Source organism: Oryza glaberrima, chromosome 5 (genome assembly GCF_000147395.1).
Source record: "Oryza glaberrima chromosome 5, OglaRS2, whole genome shotgun sequence".
Taxonomy (NCBI): domain Eukaryota; kingdom Viridiplantae; phylum Streptophyta; class Magnoliopsida; order Poales; family Poaceae; genus Oryza; species Oryza glaberrima.
This window is the reverse complement of record NC_068330.1, coordinates 14,908,727-14,931,963: the sequence shown is the minus strand read 5'-3', so window position 1 is coordinate 14,931,963 and position 23,237 is coordinate 14,908,727. Positions and strand designations below refer to the sequence as shown.

At 39.0% G+C, this 23,237-nt stretch overlaps 2 pseudogenes; one reads left to right on the top strand and one right to left on the bottom strand.

Annotated features, from left to right (window-relative positions):
- Nucleotides 1–9,006: 9,006 nt before the first annotated feature.
- On the top strand, nucleotides 9,007–11,731 carry LOC127772700 (amino acid transporter AVT1I-like; annotated as a pseudogene).
- Nucleotides 11,732–20,013: 8,282 nt separating this feature from the next.
- Nucleotides 20,014–22,881, bottom strand: LOC127774203 (SNF1-related protein kinase regulatory subunit gamma-1-like; annotated as a pseudogene).
- Nucleotides 22,882–23,237: the final 356 nt, after the last annotated feature.

The window sequence follows — 23,237 nt, the reverse complement described above, 5'->3', positions numbered from 1 at the left end:
TGAGAAAAGCGGACGGAAAAAAACCGAACAAACAACGTCGAATAAAAATGGATAGAAAAAAAAAGGGAAAACGGCGGAGAAAAAGAAAAAAAAGCGAAGAAAAGGCTGGACGAAAAAAAAGAAATAATGGAAAAAAAGGAAGAAAGAGCGAAAAAAATGACTGACGAAAAAACTCACGGAAGCCTTACAAATTTTTTTATTAGGTATATAGAGTAATCCGACGAAAACAACTACCAATTTTTAAGTTCCAAGTACCTGACTGATAGTAGTTCGGAACAGAACTCAACATATAATAACAAAACGAAAGACGTATATATCCTCTTTGTTCCGTCCGACGCGCCTCCTCCCCGCACGCGCGCACCTTCTCCCAACCTTACCTTCCTTTTATTTCTTTTAACCTTCTTCCATATATAGATCTAATACTCTCCCGCTATTTTCTTTTAACCTTCTTCCATAACCCCGGCTGGTGAGAGCTCTCGACCACAGCTCGCCGCATCATCGTTGTCACGCGCGTCTCCATCGGTATATCTCTCCCGGGCATGAGGCGGCAGTGTAGGCGGTGCACGCGCCGCGCCGCCATCGATCTACAAATTAGTGGGAGAGGTGAGAAATTAGCTACGTTCCTATAAGTTCTTCTTTTCTTTCCCTATTGTTGTTATTAGGCTAGTTACCCTGCATATTCTGCTATATCCTTTTATACTTGTTTTTTTTCATAATTCCTTGCTCCTCTAATTTAGATGGGACTAGAAAAAATGCCCGTATGTTGCAACGGGTAAACACGTTTTTTTAGTGATACAAACGCAGAAACATCAGTATATCTTCTTTCAGTTTTTCCCAAATCAGAGCGAATCCACAAAACTCGGAATAAAAACGACTAGGGGAAGATCGCCGGCTGACGAAGATTAAATCTAGTGAATTAAATCCGAATTAAGATTAAATCTAGTGAATTAAATCCGAATTGAAAAGGGAAATTATGGGGGAACGACGAATGTTAAATGGAGATTAAATCTAGTGAAGTAAAGCCAAATTGTAAGAGGAAATCAAATGATGAGGGAGTAGTGGGGAATCAATTAGAGTAGGATACGCACGGGAGCCAGATGAATGTGGCGGCGGCGCTAGGGTTTGGCCAGGGCAACTGGTTGAGATTAAATCCCGGCGATAGAAAAATACCAAGTGGATTAAAAACCGAATCCTCACCGCGTGCCAAAAAATGTGATTAAAAGAATAGAGACGGAAAAAAAGTAGATGAAAAAAACTTTAAAAGGAAAAAAACTTGCAAAAAAAAGGAAAAAAGGATGAAAAAAGCGAACGGAAAAAAACCGAAGAAACGACGTCGAAAAAAAAGTGGATGGAAAAAAAAGGGAAAACGGCAGAAAAAAAAAGAAAAAAAGCGAAAAAAGCCAGACAGAAAAAAAAGAAATATGGGAAAAAAAGGAAGAAAGAGCGAAAAAAACGATGGACGAAAAAACTCACAGAATCCTTACAATATTTTTATTAGGTATATAAAGTAATCCGACGAAAATAACTACCAATTTTTAAGTTGCAAGTACTTGACTAATAGAAGTTCGGAACGGAACTCAACATATAATAACAAAACAAAAGGCGTATATATCATGTTTCTTCCGTCCGACGGTGCCTACTCCCCGTACGTCCCAACCCTACCTTCCTTTCTTTTTTCTTTTAACCTTCTTCCATATATAGATCTAATCCTCTCCCGCTATTTTCTTTTAACCTTCTTCCATAATCCCGGCTGGTGAGAGCTCTCGACCACAGCTCGCCGCATCATCGTTGTCACGGCGTCTCCACCGGTATATCTCTCCCGGGCGTGCGGCGGCGGTGTAGGCGGTGCGCACGCCGCGGCTGCCGTTGGTCTACAAATTGGTGGGAGAGGTGAGAAATTAGCTACGTTCCTATAATTTCTACTGTTTTTTCCCTATTGTTGTTATTAAGCCAGTTACCCGGCATATTGTGCTATATCCTTCTATACTTGTGCTCCTCCAATTTGGATGGGACTAGAAAAAATACCCGTGTATTGCAACGGGTCTAGACGTTTTTTTAGTGATACAACAGAATAAACATCAGTATCTCTTCTTTCAGTTTTTCCCAAATCGGAGCGAATCCACAAAACTTGGGATAAAAACAACTAGGGGAAGATCACCAGCTAACGAAGATTAAATCTAGTAAATTAAATCCGAATTAAAAGGGAAACTTATGGGGAAACGACGACTGTTAAATGGAGATTAAATCTAGTGATGTAAAGCCGAATAGTAAGAGGAAATCAAATGATGAGGGAGTAGTGGGGAATCACTTTTCGCAATCAATTATAGTAGGAAACGCACGGGAGGCAGATCAATCTGGCGGCGGCGCTAGGGTTTGGCCAGGGCAACAGCTTGAGATTAAATCCTGGCGACGGAAAAAAACCAGGTGGATTAAAAACCGAATCCTCACCGCGTGCCAAAAAAATGTGACTAAAAAAATAGAGACGGACAAAAAGCAGATGAAAAAAATGGAAAAAGGAAAAAACGTGCAAAAAAAGAAATAAAAGACGAAAAAAGCGGATGGAAAAAAACCGAAGAAACGCCGTCGAAAAAAAGTGCACGGAAAAAAAGGGGAAAACGGCGAAAAAATGGATGGACGGAAAAAAGAAAAAAAAGCGAAAAAAGGCCAGACGGAAAAAAAGAAATAAGAGAAAAAAAAGGAAGAAGTGATAAAAAAACGACGGACGAAAAAACTCATGGAATCCTTACAAATTTTTTTTATTAGGTATATAGAGTAATCCAACTAAAACAACTACCAATTTTTAAGTTCCAAGTATATGACTGATTTCGAAACGGAACTCAACATATAATAACAAAACGAAAGGCATATATATCCTATTTCTTCCATCCAATGGCACCTCGTCCGCGCACTCGCGTGCCTTCTCCTAACCCTACCTTCCTTTTTTTTATTTTAACCTTCTTCCATATATAGATCTAATCCTCTCCCGCTATTTTCTTTTAACCTTCTTCCATAACTCCCGCTGTTGAGAGCTCTTGACCACAGCTCGCCGCGTCATCGTTGTCAAGCGTGTCTCCACCGGTATATCTCTCCCGGGTGTGCGGTGGCGGTATAGGCGGTGCACGCGCCGTGGCCGCCATCGATCTACAAATTGGTGGGAGAGGTGAGAAATTAGCTACGTTCCTATTTTTTCCCTATTGTTGTTATTAGACTAGTTACCCTGCATGTTCAGCTATATCCTTATGTACTTGTTTTTTTTTCGTAATTTCCCTGTTCCTCTAATTTGTATGGGACTAGAAAAAATACCCGTGCGTTGCAACGGGTAAAGACGTTTTTTGAGTGATACAACAGTAGAAACATCAGTATATCTTCTTTTAGTTTTTCCCAAATCGGAGCGAATCCAAAAAGGTCGGGATAAAAACGACTAGGGGAAGATCGCCGACTGACGAAGATTAAATCTAGTGAATTAAATCCAAATTGAAATGGTAAATTATGGGGAAACGACGAATGTTAAATGGAGATTAAATGTGGTGAAGTAAAGCCGAATTGTAAGAGGAAATCAAATGATGAGGGAGTAGTAGGGAATCAATTTTTGCAATCAATTAGAGCAGGAAACGCACGGGAGACAGATCAATGTGGCGGCGGTACAGCTTGAGATTAAATCCCGGCGACAGAAAAAACCAAGTGGATTAAAAACCGAATCCACACCGCATGTCAAAAAATCTGACTAAAAAATAGACAGAAAAAAAGTGAACGGAAAAAAAAACCGATGAAACGACGTTGAAAAAAAACTGGACGCAAAGAAAATGGGAAAAAGACGGAAAAAATGGACGGACGGAAAAAAAGAAAAAAAAAGAGAAAAAAGGCCGGATGGAAAAAAAAGAAAGAAGGGAAAAAAAAGGAAGGAAGAGCGAAAATAACGACGGACGAAAAAACTCACGGAATCCTTACAAATTTTTTTATTAGGTATATAGAGTAATCCAACGAAAACAACTACCAATTTTTAAGTTCCAATTTTCACGGAATCCTTACAAATTTTTTTATTAGGTATATAGAGTAATCCGACGAAAACAACTACCAATTTTTAAGTTCCAAGTACCTGACTGATAGAAGTTCGGAACGGAACTCAATGTATAATATCAAAACGAAAGTCGTATATATCATCTTTCTTCCGTCCGATGGTGCCTCCTCCCCGCACGCACGCGCCTTCTCCTAACCCTTCCTTCCTTTCTTTTTTCTTTTAACCTTCTTCCATATATAGATTTAATCCTCTCCCGCTATTTTCTTTTAACCTTCTTCCATAACCCCCGCTAGTGAGAGCTCCCGACCACAGCTCGCCGCGTCATTGTTGTCACGCGCGTCTCCACCGGTATATCTCTCCCGTGCGTGCGGTTGCGGTGTAGGCGGTGCGCGCGCCGTGGCCGCCATCGATCTACAAATTGGTGGGAGAGGTGAGAAATTAGCTACGTTGCTATAATTTCTTCTCTTTTTTCCCTATTGTTGTTATTTGGCCAGTTACCCTGAATGTTCTGCTATATCCTTCTATACTTGTTTTTTTCGTAATTTCCTTGCTCCTGTAATTTGGATGGGACTAGAAAAAAATGGTCGTGCGTTGCAACAGGAAAAGACATCTTTTAGTGATACAACAGCAGAAACATCAGTATCTCTTTTTTCAGATTTTCCCAAATCAGAGCGAATCCACAAAACTTGGGATAAAAACGATAAGGGGAAGATCACCGGCTGACGAAGATTAAATCTAGTGAATTAAATCCAAATTGAAAAGGGGAAATTATGGGGAAACGATGACTGTTAAATGGAGATTAAATCTGGTGATGTAAAGCCAAATTTTAAGAGGAAATCAAATAATGAGGGAGTATTGGAGAATCAATTTTTGCAATCAGTTATAGTAGGAAACGCACGGGAGGCATATCACTGTGGCGGTGGCGCTAGGGTTTGGCCAGGCAACAGCTTGAGATTAAATCCTGGCAATGGGAAAAAAACCAAGTGGATTAGAAACCGAATCCTCACCGCGTGCCAAAAAAAGTGACAAAAAATAGAGATGGAAAAAAGCAGATGAAAAAACCAGAAGAAGGAAAAAAACGTGCAAAAAAAAAAGAAGAAAAAGGACCAAAAAGCGGACGGAAAAAACCCGAAGAAGCGACGTCGAAAAAAAAGTGGATAGAAAAAAAAGAGGAAAACGGCGGAAAAAAGGGACGCATGGAAAAAAAAGAAAAAAAACGAAAAAAGGCTGGACGGAAAAAAAAGAAATACGGGAAAAAAAAAGGAAGAAAGAGCGAAAAAAAACGACGGACAAAAAAACTCACGGAAGCCTTACTAATTTTTTTATTAGGTATATAGAGTAATCCAACGAAAACAACTACCAATTTTTAAGTTCGAAGTACCTGACTGATATAAGTTCGGAACAGAACTCAACATATAATAACAAAACGAAAGGCGTATATATCCTTTTTCTTCCGTCCGATGGCGCCTCCTCCCTGCACGCGTGCGCCTTCTCCTAACCCTACCAGTATGCTCGTTTTATATCCCTTTTTGTTATTTGTCTCCATTCACCATACTCTTTGTTTTGTCTGCAAATTCTAATGCCATATATATGTAGGTTAGGACCATGTGTTTTGTATGATCTAGCTTTGAATTAGAGGGGGATCTGTGCCTCCTTTCTCTAGCCCCCTCTACTCTTCTTTTTCTCCCCCACTCTCCTTGCTCTCCATGGTGATCCAACTAGGTAGGAGGGGTTTGAGCAGGGCCACCCATGCTGAATCCGCCAGACCGTCACTGACTTGGAACACTAGTTTTTTCTTAATCTGCCCATCACTTGTTTCATTGTAAAATTTAGAGAAACATGCTTTATTTAAAAATTATGTTTCCATAAGAAAAATTGGTTAACAACCTAATTTCTTTCATTTCCTTCATTGTGACTCTACCTCCATTAGTATCTCTTGCCCGAGGGTTAATTTCCTTTTGTTTTGCCCTTCTCTTATTTTATTATAATTTTGAGATTGGATGCACGTGCGGGTGAAGATAATTGCGATGTGTGCACTGAAGAGGACTGTACAGTAGGAAATTAATAGAAAAAAATTTAATTTTTACTTAATGGACTTAATGGCTGATAGATAGTGAAAAGCAATAAAACTATAATTTTTCGGTAAGTACTACTCCCTCTGTGTTTTCATTCATTTTGGGTTTGTCCTTATTTAAACCTTTTCAAGTTTGTCAAAGTTTATAAAAAACATAGTGACATTTACAACAACAAATTGGTTCCACTAAATATACCATTCAATATACTTATATTATGTTGAAAATATTACTATATTATTCTATATATTTGGCCGAACTTAAAGTTGTTTGGACGTTTTGGGTTAAGCCAACTTTTTTAAGTTTGATAAAACATATATTTTTTTGTTAAATCCATCATTTTATATATTTTTAAATAATATTTATTTCATGTCAAAAGTTTTACTATGTTTTTTTATATATAAAGCTGGTCAACTTGAACGAAAAGGATGTATGATGTGTAGCAGAAGAAGTAATGTATAGCAGAACCGCATAACCTAAGAATAGTTGACGTGCCATTTTAGTTGAGCAACAGAGTTTTATTGAACTGATATTGACAATGATAGACCCATTAATTAACTGCTCAAAATAGAACTCATCGTGACACACGTCAACCAGTGGTTGGAGATTTGGGCGGCATTAGGATTTTTAACACGTGTCAGATTAGGAAAGATTCCACCATCCAAAATTCGGCTGATACTACCCAAAAATTCAGCTGGCTGTCATATAGACAGTCTCATGTCCACAAAACTCTTAAATATTTTTTCTTACTTTTGTGTTTGTAAAAAGGTTGCAGAAAGAGTGGTAACATATGCTAGCTATGTTTTATTGGGTTAATAAGTAATTTTTTTAATGAAATTGCATGTTTTGTATTTGAACACATTGAACATATATTTTTTTTTGAAAAAAATGCACGTTCCTTTCCTATTTTCAGGAAGACATACATGTACCAGTATGAATTCATTCTAGGATTAACAGCGTTTTGCAAGAATACCCAATGATAAGCACAATTCGTGAGAGCACTTCTCTAAAGTATATATGTTAACCTTTACCATATGTTTAAGACATAGCAATACTAATCTTGGTTTATTTATTTAATAATTGAAAATTACATATGCATTCGTAGTATGTGCTATGAATTACTTGTATAAATTTAAATTCACTACTTAATTTTAAAATTGTTTTGTCTATTTTTATTACTTATAGGCACTTTTTTTTTGATAAAATGAATAAAGTTAAACACTACTCAGGATTTCAGCACATGCTATATATTTTAAACCTATTAAGAGGTCATCGTAATGTATAGTGACGTTGAGTTCCTTTTACATGGCTAATTTGTGCCACGTTGGGTGGTGCTGAGATGTTTTAGTTTAGTGTCATTAGGGTTGGCGCTAAGGTCACGGTCTGTTTTTTTAATTAGTTTTTGACATGGTTTATTTTTAAAGTTTTAATATAAGGATTAATTTGTCAAAATTACGGTGTAAACAGAAGCAACCAAATCAATACGTACAGTGATAGATCAATCTTTTTCTTTTTTTTCTTTCTTCACACGTGGGCCTACCTAGTCCATTCAATCGTGCATGGCACTTGGCCCATGATGCTACATGAGCCATGCACAACTGTGTATAGGCGGGGTGTATAGGCAGCGTCGTACACGCATCAGAAAAGCATTGTGCCACCTGGACCAATAGGCAGCCGGCAGAACAACCAGCATGGGAATAATAGATAGATTATTATTTTGTTTGCTCTCTCAGTCCAGCAGTATGCTGCCGCGCGTTAAAGTGATTATTAATTGAGAGTATCTATATTTATTCCGCCATATTTTTCATGAAAAAATAGTCAACATGTATTTACATTGTAAGTCTCAAAATTACATATGTAATTTTAGTGTATTTACAATGTAAGTCCCAAGATTACATATGTAAGTCTCTACCGGTTGTGGACATAACGGTGAACCGTGGACACAAAATAGGAGAAGAAAAAGCGAATTTATTACCAATTGTACGAGTCCACGAAGTGCAAATGAGCACAGAAGAGTTGGAGCTTGATCTGGTGCCCCAGTTAGTTACGCTCATGAATTATCGACTCAAGATATATCAACATATAACTAATCTCACATATTCTGCCCATTCTAAATTAGATCTCATCTCAACTCTCAATTAATAATCAATTAAGCTAAAAATACCTCGACAAATTTTTCCGTTAAGATTTGTTGATTTTTCAACCGTTAATCTAAACTTTAGATTCGTGACCTCTTTGTGTCAGCGCTCCCACGAAACTCTTAACTCGCGTGTGCTGGACTACGTGGTATTGTACATCCATGCATATGACTGATTATCTTTGTCTCTCACTAATTAAATATTTTAAAGTTGTTTTTAATCGTTTAGTGTACTCATTCCTGTCAACTTCACTTTGCCCAAAAGCATACAGGGCATGAAAGCCTGGTAATGATGAGAGAGAGAGGAGTTAAGTCGAGGAAAAAATTACAGTGTAAATATAGTACTTTTACAGTGTAATTTGTAATAATTACATTTTCACTCATTGTAAGGGTGTGTTTAGTTATGCTAAAATTGGAAGTTTGATTGAAATTGGAACGATGTGATGGAAAAGTTGGAAGTTTGTGTGTGTAGAAAAGTTTTGATGTGATGGAAAAGTTGGAAGTTTGAAGAAAAAATTAGGAACTAAACTAGGCCTAAATTACAATGTAATCTCTATTAGATTTGTATGTAATTTATTTTTTTCTATTTTTCACTGAGTGTAAGTTGCACTTTATTTTTAACTATAAGGTTATCTTTAATAATGAATTATGTGTTATGATACATATGATAAGTTATACATGCTATTTTCATATGTGTATTATGTAAGTATTAAAAATCTAGGTGATTTTGATTTAAAAATCTGTCGGGTGATTTTTGGTTTAATAGGTGTACACACAGACATGGGGATTATAGTGGCGGATAAGAGCCCTATCGATGAGGCTCTCCTCCATAGCAAACACGAGAAGAAGATCTGGTTTGCGACATGGAGCAGCAACTCTTCCCTACCGACGGCGTCTCGTTCTGCATCACCGGTGCTTCCTTCAGGAGGAGCTGCCTCAACTTTAGCAATGTGATTTCTGGTTATGCCGTTGCAGGGTGGGTGGCTTAGCCTGGCGCTCTTTGCCATGGTCGGCGCCATCTGCTTCTACACCGGCAACCTTATCGACCGCTGCATGTGCATCGACCGCTGTGTACGGAGCTACCCAGACATCGGCTACCTCGCCTTCGGCGCCTACGGCTGGACGACCATCGGCCTCGTCATGTACGTCGAGCTCTACCTCGTCGCCATCAGCTTCCTCATCCTCGAGGGCGACAACCTCGATAAGCTCCTCCCCAGCACGGTGGTGGAGATCCTAGGGTACCAAGTGCACGGGAAGCAGCTGTTCGTGCTCGCGACGGCCGCCGTCATCCTCCCGATGACGTGGCTCAAGAACCTCAGCATGCTCACCTATGTCTCGGTAGTCGGGCTCATCTCGTCAGTGGCGCTGACGGGGTCTGGGCCGGTGTGCCCGACAAGGGCTTCCACATGGCGGGCAACAACCTCTTGAATCTGAGCGGGTTGCCCACCGCCCTCACCCTCTACTTCGTTTGCTTCGTCGGCCATGGCGTCTTCCCGACCGTGTACTCCTCGATGAAGTCCAGGAAGGATTTTCCTAAGGTACACTTTAAAATGTATTTATGTGTTGAACTTGATAGTAAGTTTGGTAAAATTTATGATAACAACTAACAATGTAAATTTAGAATTATCGTTAATGAAAATTGAATAGTAAATGGTGGAATTAAATTAGCAATAGGTTTAGTAAGAATACAAACATATTGTTTTTTTATTACATGTATGCATGGAAGACGCGCACACTCATAATTATTTTTTAGAACTCATACATCAATAATCATGCATACTATACTTGCATACCTCTTAATCATCATAGTTGCTACGTTCTCATCATACTTCATATATTTTGTTGGCACTCCCATCATATAGCAGGTGTATATACATCATGCAAATAAAAGTTAAGCCAATAAGTTTATTTTGACCATCCAATTAAAATTAAGAATTAGGATCAAATGAAATCAACATTAAAATGATTTATTAAAAAAAGTTGTTCCATCCCTAAAAAAAATGTTGTACTAGTTATCAATTCTGTAATGTTAATTTACACTGATATAGAATGGCGAGTGCAATATGAAATTAATTGCAAGTGCAATATTCACAATTTAGCATTAATATATTTTTTTTGCATAATGACGTAAATTTTGGGTAATGTTGGGTTGGCCTTTCGACCAGTTTAACGTGTGCGGTGACGTGAAGGTGTACTGTGCTACAGTACAGCCTATCACTCCAGCGGAATAAACTGGTGACTGGAGGCAATTAGGGTCGCCTCTCAACTATATTTGGTTACCACTCATACACACCCATGTAAAAGCAATGTAGCTTAAATATAAAGCTAATCATGTGCCGCCTAATGTTATTTAGTTTGTATGTTAAACCTAAAGTTAGAAGATGTGTCTAGCAATTAAAACGAAAGAATTATATTAGCTATTTGAATACATAGTTTACAAAATTTGATTTTAAGTAATTTTATGTATAGTTCAATACAATTTTAGATAAATTAAAAGGCAACATATCTAAATTTGGAAGATGTGCTGCATCATGAACTTTTCTATGCCAAGTTAAAATAGAGATCTATTGTGTTGTATATATTTTTGTACTAAGTTTAGACTCAACCAATAGGTATGAGAATTTTTAGGGATAAGATGCAAAAGTGGTAGGAGATTGACTATTGCTCCATTAACTCATGGAAGTTTCTTGAACAATCTTGGACCTTTCACCATTCTTTTACTGATACATATCCATGATCTAACGATAGATATTGATCAACCGTTGCATTCAATTATCCATATCTTCAGATGATGTTGCTCAATGATGTTGCATTTTTAAGTTTTACCTTTCACTTGGAGGGATTTGGCAACCAATGATAATTGATCATGGATTATCAGTTCCAATTATCATAATTTGGTTTATGAAACCATGATGATGATGATGATAATGGATCAGTACTCCAATAATGTTCTATTACTCTCCAATTAATGTGCAGGTTTTGTTGATCTCGTCGGTGTTGTGTAGCCTAAACTACGCAGTGACAGTAGTGTTGAGATATCTGATCTATGGTGAGGATGTGCAGTCGCAGGTGACACAGAACTTACCCACAGGGAAGCTGTACACCAGGATTGCCATCCTGACGACACTGATCACCCCGCTGGCGAACTACACGCTTGTGATCCAGCCAGTCACAACAGCGATAGAGGAGAAGTTGTCAGCGACGACGGACGTTGAGAATAACTGGTTGACCAGGGTGCTCACCAGCATAGCCATCGTCATCAGCACAGTGGTGCTGGCATGCACGGTGCCCTTCTTCGGCTATCTCATGTTGTTCATCGGGTCCTCGCTGAACGTCAGCGTTGCTGTGCTGGTCCCGTGCCTGAGCTACCTCAAGATCTACATGTTCCGAGGAGGAGTTGGCTGCTTCGAGAGGACGATGATCGTCGGGATACTGGTCATCGGAGTGTGTGTCAATGTCGTTGGCACCTACACCTCCCTTCACCAGATTATAGGCACATTTTGATCATGCATTTGTGGGTATGGTGGTAGGTTTTGGTAGTAATTAAATAGGTTTCAAATTCTTTTTTTTATTTTTTTTCTGAAAAAAAGATGTTATACGCTCAACACTTTTCTAAATAAATTGGCTTGCATAAATAGACTAACTAAAAACCAAATTATGATACAAACAAGCCGCTCAGTTGATTCTTAACACAATGCATAAATAGACTAACTAAAAGCCAAATTATTCTTTTTCTGAAAAAAAGGATGTTATGCACTGTGTTAAGAATCAACCTGAGCGGCTTGTTTGTATCATAATTTGGCTTTTAGTTAGTCTATTTATGCAAGCCAATTTATTTAGAAAAGTGTTGAGTGGTTTGCTCAAGAGTCAATTATATATATATATATATATATATATATATATATATATATATATATATATATATATATATATGGGTATCCTATATATATATGTGTATGTGTGTGTGTGTGTGTGTGTTGCGCGCGTGCGTGCGTGCGTGCGTGTGCAGAGAAGTATCAGTTATTTGCTATAGTTACTAGCAGAGAACTATAGCATGTAGTTCGGTAGATTTATGTATATGAGATTTTGGGCTAGTGCTAGCATTAAGGGAGGTGACCGAGATGAATTTGGATTCTATCTCATGTATACGTGCTGATTGGTCACATGAAGTGAGGTTTGGCGTTGGTTTGCATGGGCTGAGGATGATTAGCGCATGCAGTGGCCGGCCAGAGGATAAAGATATATTTTATCCAGTTTGTTTCCTTCTAAGATCAGATCTTACAACATTATACGCATGCATATCCATGGTACTACTTTATGTGCCATATCCTGTTATGGATATTAAGCACTATATGAGCTGTTGCACTTTCCCTTTGGCTCTGTTTGTGCATGTCCTGTTTTTTATTCTGCTATGATACAAGAGATTCTCTTTTTATTGGGTGTTTTATTTTTTTTAAGTGGTTTATTTATACTTCATGAAGGGTTACATTGAACCATATTATCTAAAAAAATCGCACTAGAACATTAATCATTGGAATAATCAATAAATTACTTGAGCCTCAATTGATGGATAAATAATTAGTCGATAAAGTACATCTTTACCAAAAAAAAATGGTAACCACTACTTCTTGCTATTGCCCAAAATTTGATATTGGCAAAGAACAAAACAGATCCTACATCTGTGAAGTGAGCAACCGGGGATGGCATCACTAGCATGTTGCGCACGTACTTACGCTTGCACAGTTTTATCTTCCACAACAAGAGTGAATAGCCAATGCGGTCTCTTAATTTTTTGTATTACTAGAAAAAATGCCCGTGCGTTGCAACGGATGAGGTCTATTTTAATATTATTATTATTATATGGTTTAGTTAAGATGAAATTCACTGTGGGAGTTCGCTTGGATATATATATATATATAGGGTAAGACTATTCTACACCCGAGTATAGAATATAGTTATTCTATACCCCCTCCCTCTCTCTCTTTCTTTTTTCTGTTTTTTTTTCTCCCTGAAACATTATTTCTCTTTTTCTAGAAAAATAAAAAATAAATTGCCAAATTCAAGACTTGAACCCATGACCTCATAGTTCAAAGCACATTCTTCTAACCAATTCATCTAATGATACTATTTATTTCAAGAATTTTGTGAGAAAGTAATATGATTATCAATTCTAATATCTTTCACTACCGAAACTCATAACATGTTACTATGCTCCAGTAGTAACATTGTTGTAAAAGTACAGTAACACATGACGTTACTGTAGAACACGTAGGACGTTACTGCACTTTTGGCAGTAACGTCGTAGTAAAATTGTAGTAGACCAGGAATCGAAACAAAAATATATGGGTTAAAGCCTCACATGCTAACCATATACTTGTTACTGCACAAAAGTAGAAGTGTTACTACATAATAGGTGCATATTACCACTTCCAAGTAGTTATATTACTGCATGATAATCGTAGTTTTACTTTGTCAGTTTTACGAGATGAAGATCGAATAGGTGGGCTATAGGTAAAGTCTGTAGGTGGCTTTGAGTGAGGTCTGATTGATGTACGAGTGTTTTGAACAATTTTATACATTTGGTAAAACCATGTTACTGCATGTATATACCCATGTTACTACAAATTACATATTCTGTTACTGCATATGTAGTGCTAAAGTTCAAAATGCCAATATTTGAAAGGCAATATCTCACAAGATATATATTATTTTTAAAACCGTTTTCACAATGATGCTATAGTGTTACTGCATGTGGAGGATATATAGGTTAATGTCTCACATGCTAAATATATTTGTTACTACACAAAAGTGGAGTGTTACTGCAAAGGCAAGTACACGTTACCACATGTTTATGCAGTAACACTATCCAAAAAATGCAGTAAAACACAGTTACTGCAAAAACTTATAATTTTTACTGCACTCTTACAGTAACGATGCGATGGGATTGTAGTAACGTGCAACTGACAGTAGTAACAAGTAATGCTATAGCATTACTACTTGTGGAGAGTCAAATTCTAAAAAAGCCAAGATTTGAAGAACAATATCTCTCACATGATGTACTATTTTTTAAAATCGTTTGCACCATGATGCTAGAAAAAAAACGCTTATCAAAAGTAGATCCATCATGACTATATGTTAACAATATTTGAGCGCTGTTACTACACATAAGACGTAGTGTTACTGCACGTTGACCGTCGTGTTACTGCACTGTTCCGCGAGACAGAGCTGAGAAGAGGTGGGTGGTGGGAGGAGTTAGCAGGTGGTTTGACCGATCGTCTCAAGCTAGCATGCGAGTTTTTTTAAACAAATCTATTATATGATTCCTTCTGTATTAAAAAACCGACTCATACATAGATGATGTACTAAAATACCGGCAAAAACATCTTCAATTTTTATAATAGTAGAGATTAGTTTAATCCCTTATTTTATATTGTCCAAACAAACCTCTAAATTTATCATGTGACTTGATATAGTCTCTGATCCACCGAAACTGTTATACAGACATGCCACATCATCCTAGCATACATAGTTAAAATCAAAATGTTCATTCTACCTTATATATACCATAGAAAATAAGAAGATCTTTTCTTAAGTGCGGTCAGCATAAAGCTGCATAAAGGTAGGCACAACCAATGAGGGAGCGCCACCTGTTAGCTGAGTAAATAATGGGGTTAATTTATCCGAGGGGTATGACGGTCATTTGGACACCAGCGTAAACTCTAATAGTTAGTTCACTCTTGTCGTGATTCCACACTGAAGGAACGTACGCAGTGTTAGAGTTCGTTAGAGAGGACAAAGGAATCCCCGGAAAGCTAAGAGGCGAGTGGAAAGTTCAATTACGTGCTAGTTTTTATGGTTTACGCTCTATATCACGCCTCTAATGTAGATCGTGTCTAGAGAAAGCCATTGCATCGGCACACGTAAATAGTGGTACAAATGATCTGATGTAGAAGATCCTAGCTAAACCCAAGCGATTGGGGTTACATCCGGTTTACGTTGGTCTACAAATAGAAAATACAAAGTATATAGCCACATAAGATCGATAGCATTCCTCTAGTATATGCTGTGAGAACGAAAAAATATTTATGGTGGGCTAGGCCTACCTAAATTTAGCAGGTAATCCTCTCAACCGTGTACTGAATAACGATAGGAGTAAATCCCAATGGCGGTCCATTATGAAGCCCATTTTGGCTTGTTTTATATAATAGTCCTTTATATTTCAACTATTAGGAGCCAAACACATCATCGATTTTATTGTTAGCTCCTTATTATTATCCAAAATATTGAAAATGTGATATATATAGTTTATAATTTTGTCAAGGTCTTCTCCTCGGGCCACCACCAACCTCGGATTGCGGACGTAAACACATCGATTCTACTCATACGTTCGACATGCCTGTTTATGTGCGCAATCCCATCATGTGGGTAAACCATCCACGTATGCCGTAAACACCTAGCGTACAGTGGTTTGCGAGTTGCGTTAAAGCATTGTAGGCACGGGCAGGGGTGAACCTTGTAGGCACCTAGCGATCTCCGGGTACGCGTAGAGCACGCACGACTCGCGAAATAGCATATCAGCCATCACATACGCGTAAACTGTGTTGTAGGCGGTACGCTCTATGTACGTGTTTACGTCCGAAATCCCGACTTAGGCATAATGCACACACCTCGGGCACAGTGTTGTTGTACGCGCGAGACGTGCATGAAGGTTTACGTGTATGCGGGGGATCGCGAGTTCCCTACATATGGTTCACGCCTGCTCGTGGATCGTGGACGTAAACTCATCCTTCGTGCGCGTAAATTAGCCTTTCGAGCGTAGCATGAATGTGTTTATGTCTGAGATCCACATGTGGGCGTGAACCATGTTGGGCACCTGATCTCGCGATCATCCGTGTACATGTAAACCGTGTCCTCGTGTGGATCTCCATGTCAAGTGTTGGAGTTGTTATCGTTAGATGTAACTTCAGAGTTTTTTTCTTTCGCATCTCAGTGTTCTTCATCGTATATCTAGTATACTCATTGCATAGTTGCAAGTCCTTCGATTAGTGACAACGGAGTGCTGCGACGCCTCAGGCACGTACGTCGCGTCTCACGTGCAACGACACCATGAGTGTAGGATGGATGTGGTTTCCCCACGTAGGTGTAATTGGTGGTGCGTAACCCATTCATCTGTATGCGTACACCTTTTGACCGTAAATGGGGAATTTTTTACGTGAACCTTTAGAGCGTAAATGGTGTACGCGGGGGATCATATTGCGAGTTGCCTACATATGGTTCACTCCTGCCCGTGGATCGTGGATGTAAGCTCATCCTTCGTGCGTGTAAATTAACCTTTCGAGCAATCGACCATAGCATGGATGGTCAGGGAGTGGGGGAGTGGGGGATCGCGTGTTGCCTACATATGGTTCGCGCCTGCCCCACATGTAGAGCACCTCTCGATGCCTGCGTACGTGTAAACCGCGCACGGCTTACGTCAAATCGACACGCCGGCCCTTAGTTGTACCGTGCATATGTGCACGACTGCGCCCTCCTCGTGGCCTCTTTCCCTACCTCCTGGGCCTGGCTTGCACGCTGGGCCTAATGGGCTAATGGGTGCCGGCTGGCTAGGCTGGGGGAGGGGTCAAGTGTTGGAGTTATTATCATTAGATGTTGCTTCAGACTTCCTTTTCTTTCGTATCTTCCATGTTAAGTGTTGGAGTTGTTATCGTTAGATGTTACTTCAGAGTTTTTTTCTTTCGCATCCCAGTGTTCTTCGTCGTATATCTAGTATACTACTCATTGCATAGTTGCAAGTCCTTTGATTAGCGACAACAGAGTGTTGCGACGCCTCAGGCACGTACGTCGCGTCTCGTGTGCAACGACACTGTGAGCATAGGATGGATGTGGTTTCCCCACGTAGGCGTAATTGGTGGTGCGTACACGGAGGATCTCGAGTTGCCTACATATGGTTCATGCCTGCCCGTGGATCGTAGACGTAAACTCATCCTTCGTGCGTGTACATTAACCTTTCAAGCGTAGCATGGATGTGTTTACGCGCGAGATCCACACGTGGGTGTGTACCATGTAGGGCACCTCGCGATGCCCGCGTGCGCGTACAAACCTTGGAATTTGACCATTTTGTAGCATAAACTCTCATCTTGTTGGCGTAGACAGCAGCTGGTAGTGTATGGGTTGATTCCGTGCTTGGCGTAACCCTTGTCGTCCTCGACATATAATCCATCTTTTTTGGTGTATGGGCTGATTCCCTGCCTGTCGTCCTGCTTGGCGTAATCCAATTTTTAAATGTTCCAAGGAGGATGAATAGTAGTTGTGGTAGATCCTATGAGAGTCACATGATGATTTACTCAATTACCTTTGAGAGATTCAAACGTAATTACCTTTCAATCTATGGGTATCAAATAAAATATCTAACAGTAGTTAATAAATCCTAAAAATATTAAGGTGCTAAATGGAATACAGCTGTAAAAACTTGAGCATAATTATGAAAACGTAAGGGTTTTAGTAGTAAAATAGTACAACGCAGATGGGCTATTTTCATGTACTTCTGTTGGGCCATCCGCTATGAATTGCAGGGTCTTTTTAATCTTTTATTTAAAAAAAATACAATTTTTACAAACCCTGGTTGTGGGGCTGACCCACAACATAACATTATTATTTAATAGAACGTAATCCATTCATTTAGTCCGGATCTACTGTGGCTATGTAACTCGTAATAAGTTTTTGCATAACCATGTAGGAATTTATGTAAACGAATAACCATTCACTTATCCGGATCTTGTACGAAAGTTCATTTAAACTACATATATAACTTACCTTGTGTTCTACCTCTATAAACGCTAAATAAAGCAGCGGCCATGGCAGGTCCTTCTCTATTAGCGTAAACTATAACTATATTAATGTAAACCATGCGCAATGTCTATCTTATCCGTCTATCTTACGTTGTCCATGGTCCTTCTCTATTAGCATAAAACATAACTATATTAATTTACTCTAATGTAAACCATGTGCAATGTCTATCTTCTCCGGCGACAGCGGTGACCATATCGTCCAGCAGGATATCCGGGTACTGGTGCTGGTTGGAGTTGTTTGCGTAAACCATTAGGACATCATCGTAAACCGAGCGCATGACTGTTAAAATGACATTGATACCCTTCTGTAGAGTTTATGCACAATGCATAAAGCCTTAATGCGTTGGGAGAGGAAACACCCTTCCAGGCGTCGGATGTGGACGCGTGGAGTGCTCTCCTTACCTGACCGCATTGAAGAATGTATGAAATAAGAAAGAAGAAAGGAAACGGCAAAACATAATGATTATTGTATCTTTGTGTCTTTACTACATTTGTATTTGTCCTTTTTCTCTCCTTTTCTCTTTATTTCTCTTTTTCTTAAAAAAATTGGCATAGGTAAGGATAAAATCAAAATATCAATTTTAACCATGTATGCAAGGCAAGTATGGTGCGGCATTCTGAGTTATCGTTTTTAGCGGGTATATGGATTATATTAAGTTACATGATAAACTTTAAAGTCTTTTTGAATAATATAAAATATCAGGACCAAATAGAACCTAAAGTATAAGTTGAAGGACCTTACAAGCGATTCACCCCAAAACAAATTAGTAGACACGGATCCCTCTGGGTAAAAAGGAAGACAAAAGAGGATCCTCTACTTAATTCTGACGTAGGTCACTGACAGAGTAGATCCACATGTCAGTGACTCAAAGTTGGAAGGAAGTAAGTCAATGGATCTCAATCCGAGGAAGGCACACAATCTCAGTTTGTTCTAACGTCATACAAATATAACTTTGGATACAAGCATATCTAACACCCTAACCTAAACGCTTCAACTTACTACATAATATTGTTCATATAACTTCTTGAGGTTGTTTTGGACATGCTGATTTCCGTATACAGATACTTAATAAGGTTTTGGTTAACAAAGATGATAAATTTTCACTTCATTAATCCTTGATCCTCGATTATTGTCATTGTATCGATCCTCCGTTATTGGTGTAAAAAAGAGTCTAAGGGAGAATTTGACATATATCTTGAATATATTTATTCCTCGGTCCAAAGATAACTTCATTTCTAACATGAACAGTTTATTCTAAAATAAGTTCATTTCTAGCCTATTATAAATCTTATTTCTTTTATACCTTTTATTCTAAAACACTCGTAATACTGTTTTTTTTATGAAAAATAAGTTCACTTTTATCCTGTTATAAGTTTTATTCCTTCAATACCTTTACCTATCTATCTACTCATCAATACTGTTTTAAGTTTTACTCCTTCAATGTCCTTTATCTATCTATCCATTCATCAGAATGGAATGCTATTTTTATGTTGATAAGGAGACTTTGGTCTTTTCTCTCGACCTTAGTTTGAACACCCAAGACTAAAAATAGAGTTATTTTCGGATAGTGGGAGTGTCACGTCACTAAATTCATCTATTGTACATGTAAAATTAGATAAAACCGAATAAAATAATTAGATAAAAATTACTTTTAGCGGTTATACGAACAGTACTATGAAGTTGATAGAGTTGGTTATCTGACTTCAAAGTATGAGGTGTTAGATGAACTTTTACTGAGGATATATTAACTTTCCCTATATAGGAATTAAGTAACACAAAGCAAACTACATTAAGAGACCATGGAGTAACAGCATCACTCTTGTTCTACACACTTTCACTGCAGGAACACCACAAATTAAACCTGAATACATCAGTGTTGCTACTGCATGCTCCCTAATTCAGTCTGTTATTTTGGTGTTCACGTTACATAAAAAGGCTCAACTTGTGTCCACAGAACCTGCACCTTTGTCCTCAAGCTTAATTATCCATGGCTGGTGCCAAATAGTTGTCACAATAACGAGGAGGCTCATAGATAAAGCAAGAGATCACACGTCTCGTGCTCGCAGTGTCACGACACCAACAACCTCGAAGTCACCGTCCACGACGTATATATCCGGTGGGTTATTCTTGATGCAATGCTGTCAATCACGCTGCCAATAGAAGCGTCAGGCGAACAGGTGAGAGGTGGCTTCACCAGGCCATTCCCTGAATCAAGAACGGTGGAGCCTATGGTCTTCATGAACTCCATGACAGTAAGTTGCCTGTATGTATGGAAGATTTATCATTAGGAACATGGAAATGCAAAATTTAAAAAATGACTCACGCGGTAACAAATAGTCGGATGGTTTGATACCTGAAACTTGTTGGGACCTTCTACTACAGGCACACCACCAATTTTGTTGTCCTTAAAAGCTTACAAGATTAGATCACCACTGTTAGCAGTGATAACCTGAAGAAAGCACAGCATTGTTCAATTACCAATCTATTGCAAAGTGAAGTGAAAAAAAAGTACATTTCAGCTTGAGATATAACTTTTATCTTGATAATGTAGGGGACATGATTTCTCATTAGTAAAGAATTGGATTAGGGAGACGCAATAACCTCATCAAGTGACATAAACGGAAGTCCCAAGTCCGAGAGAGGGAGTGCTGAAATATAATCAAACGAATCCCTTCCTTTGCAACTGCTGAAGTCCTTTAACAACACCAGTATGAGTAATGAAGTTCTTAATTAATACTCCCTCCGTTTCAAAATTTTTGACACCATTGACTTTTTAGTACGTGTTTGATCATTCGTCTTATTAAAAAAATTTAAGTAATTATTTATTCTTTTCATATCATTTGATTCATTGTTAAATATACTTTTATGTACACATATAGTTTTACATATTTCACATTTTTTTTTATGTACACATATAGTTTTACATATTTCACATTTTTTTTAATAAGACGAACGGTCAAACATGTGCTAAAAAGTTAATGGTGTCAAACATTTTGAAACGGAGTGAGAAATTGGCTTATCAGGCTCAATCACTGGGACATTCCTTAACCTGTACTTCGGTAGCAACGGTAGTACAGTAAGCAGGGAAGTGTCCAGTGTAATGGAGACAGAAGGAGACCAGCGGTAGGATTCTACAATTGATCGAACCTACAATAATGAGAAAAAATGAAGGTTAGCAGGATTTACATCAGAAGATCATCATGCAATATTCAACTGAGGCGAAGAGGACAGATATCCAAACTATTATTAGCAACAATAAGTTGCAGCTAAGAAATCACAGGAAGCTTTTAATCATGCCAAGTTGCGGCATATATTGTAATTAGGATAGCCAAACTTCGGTGTAGCCACACAGCAGAACAGTGGTTCAGGGTAGAATATATAACAAATAATTTGAGACTGACTGGACTCTATAAATGATCGACATTTAACAAAGAGGAAAAAAAAACACTGCCAAATATGCATAATAATTCATGATAGAGTAAAATGCATACTGTGGTTGATTTGAAATGTTCTTGCTGAAGCAGAACTTTGTAGAAATCTTCTCCTAAATGATCAGCAGCAGTTAGTCCATCCTTTGCCACACCCTTTTCTGCTGTTAACCCACCAGCAACAGCAGCCCCTACTGCAGCGGCAGTCAAACCAGCAACAGCTGCAGGACCAGTTGCACCTATAGATGGCCATCTGAGCGGCACGGCCCAGCCACGCCGTGCTCGGGCCAGAATCTATCGGGCCGGCATGGCCCGACCAATACACCGGGCTGCGCCCTCTCGGCCCATGTGCTGAAGCATCGAGCCAGGCACGGCCCAATACAACTCGGGGCGTGCTGGGCCGGCTCGAAGGCACGACAGTCCATCGTGCTTCTTCGTAAAAAAGAAGTCTAATTTCCTTCCCTCATTTCTTTGGGCCATGTCTGAATGATTAATAAGTCTATTTGCATCCCTTCTCTCTTAGGCAGTGAATTATATGGCTGCATTAAGTCTAATGTTAGTCCCTAACTATTTTTCTCCCTCCTCATTGGATCGGGCCGTGCCGGGCCGGCCCACCGTACCAAGGCATCGGCCCAGGCATGGCCCAGCTATCAAGTCAAGCCGGCCCGGGCATGACCCCAATTGGGTCGTGCGTGCCTGGGCCGAGCCATCGGGCCTTGGGCCTTATGGCCATCTATACTACTTGCACCCAATGCTGCCACTCCCACTGCACCGACAGCACCCATTCCAACTCCTGCCACGGTTGTTGACCCAGCTGATAGAGCAACGGCGGTAATCTCAGCATTTTCTAGAACCCACAGGAGGATAGCCGAGTAATCAATGATGCCAAGGTACCTCCCTTTCCAATCAGCCGGAGCTCCATATTCTGGATTTAGCACTGGCGCGGCCCTAATGTTGTCCTCATGGCGGCAGCGATAAGGGGGATGATCATGGTCCCAAACATGGCGTTGTTGTTGAAGCCTCTACTATCGAGAAAGCCATTGCAAGCTACCATTCACTATGTGATGTTGCCTTCATGATCTCCAGTGGATGAAGCTAGAGGAGGTAGTACTAAAGGGACGAGAGAATAACACATATGACCTATGATTTCTATGTTGGCTAGACCATCACATCAGCGTCACGTAGGTGAAAACCAAGTGAAAAAGATTGAGGGGTCAAATGCACTGTATTAAAAATTTAGGGTGTTAAATGAATTGTATTGAAAGATTGAGTTTTGGACAAAGTAAAGGATTAGGGCATCAAATGGACTTATTTATATTCGAATTCATATTGATACCAAACGAAATACTTGTCTATGATATAGCTAGTTATCCCCATCGGAATTCATTATGATATTAAACAAAATCCATGTCTATGATATAATAGCTAGGTGAGGGCTCTGCCTTGTGGATCAGGATGTTAGCTGAAACAATTCTAGAAATAGAAATTACAAACATAACAGTCGAAGAAAAAAAACAGTCGAAGAAAAAAAAGGTTGAAGTCTATTTGTAACCCTTGAACCTTTACCAAGTCTATCTTTCGCCCTAAGCTAAATAAACTGATTGTTTGCACTTCCAAAACCAGGCAAACTTCACCCCTACTCTGATCTTGATGGTGGTTTTAGGTATGCAAAAAAAAAAAAAAAGTTCGCATGACGAAAATCACCTACGGCTTGTTTGGTAACTCGAGGGAAG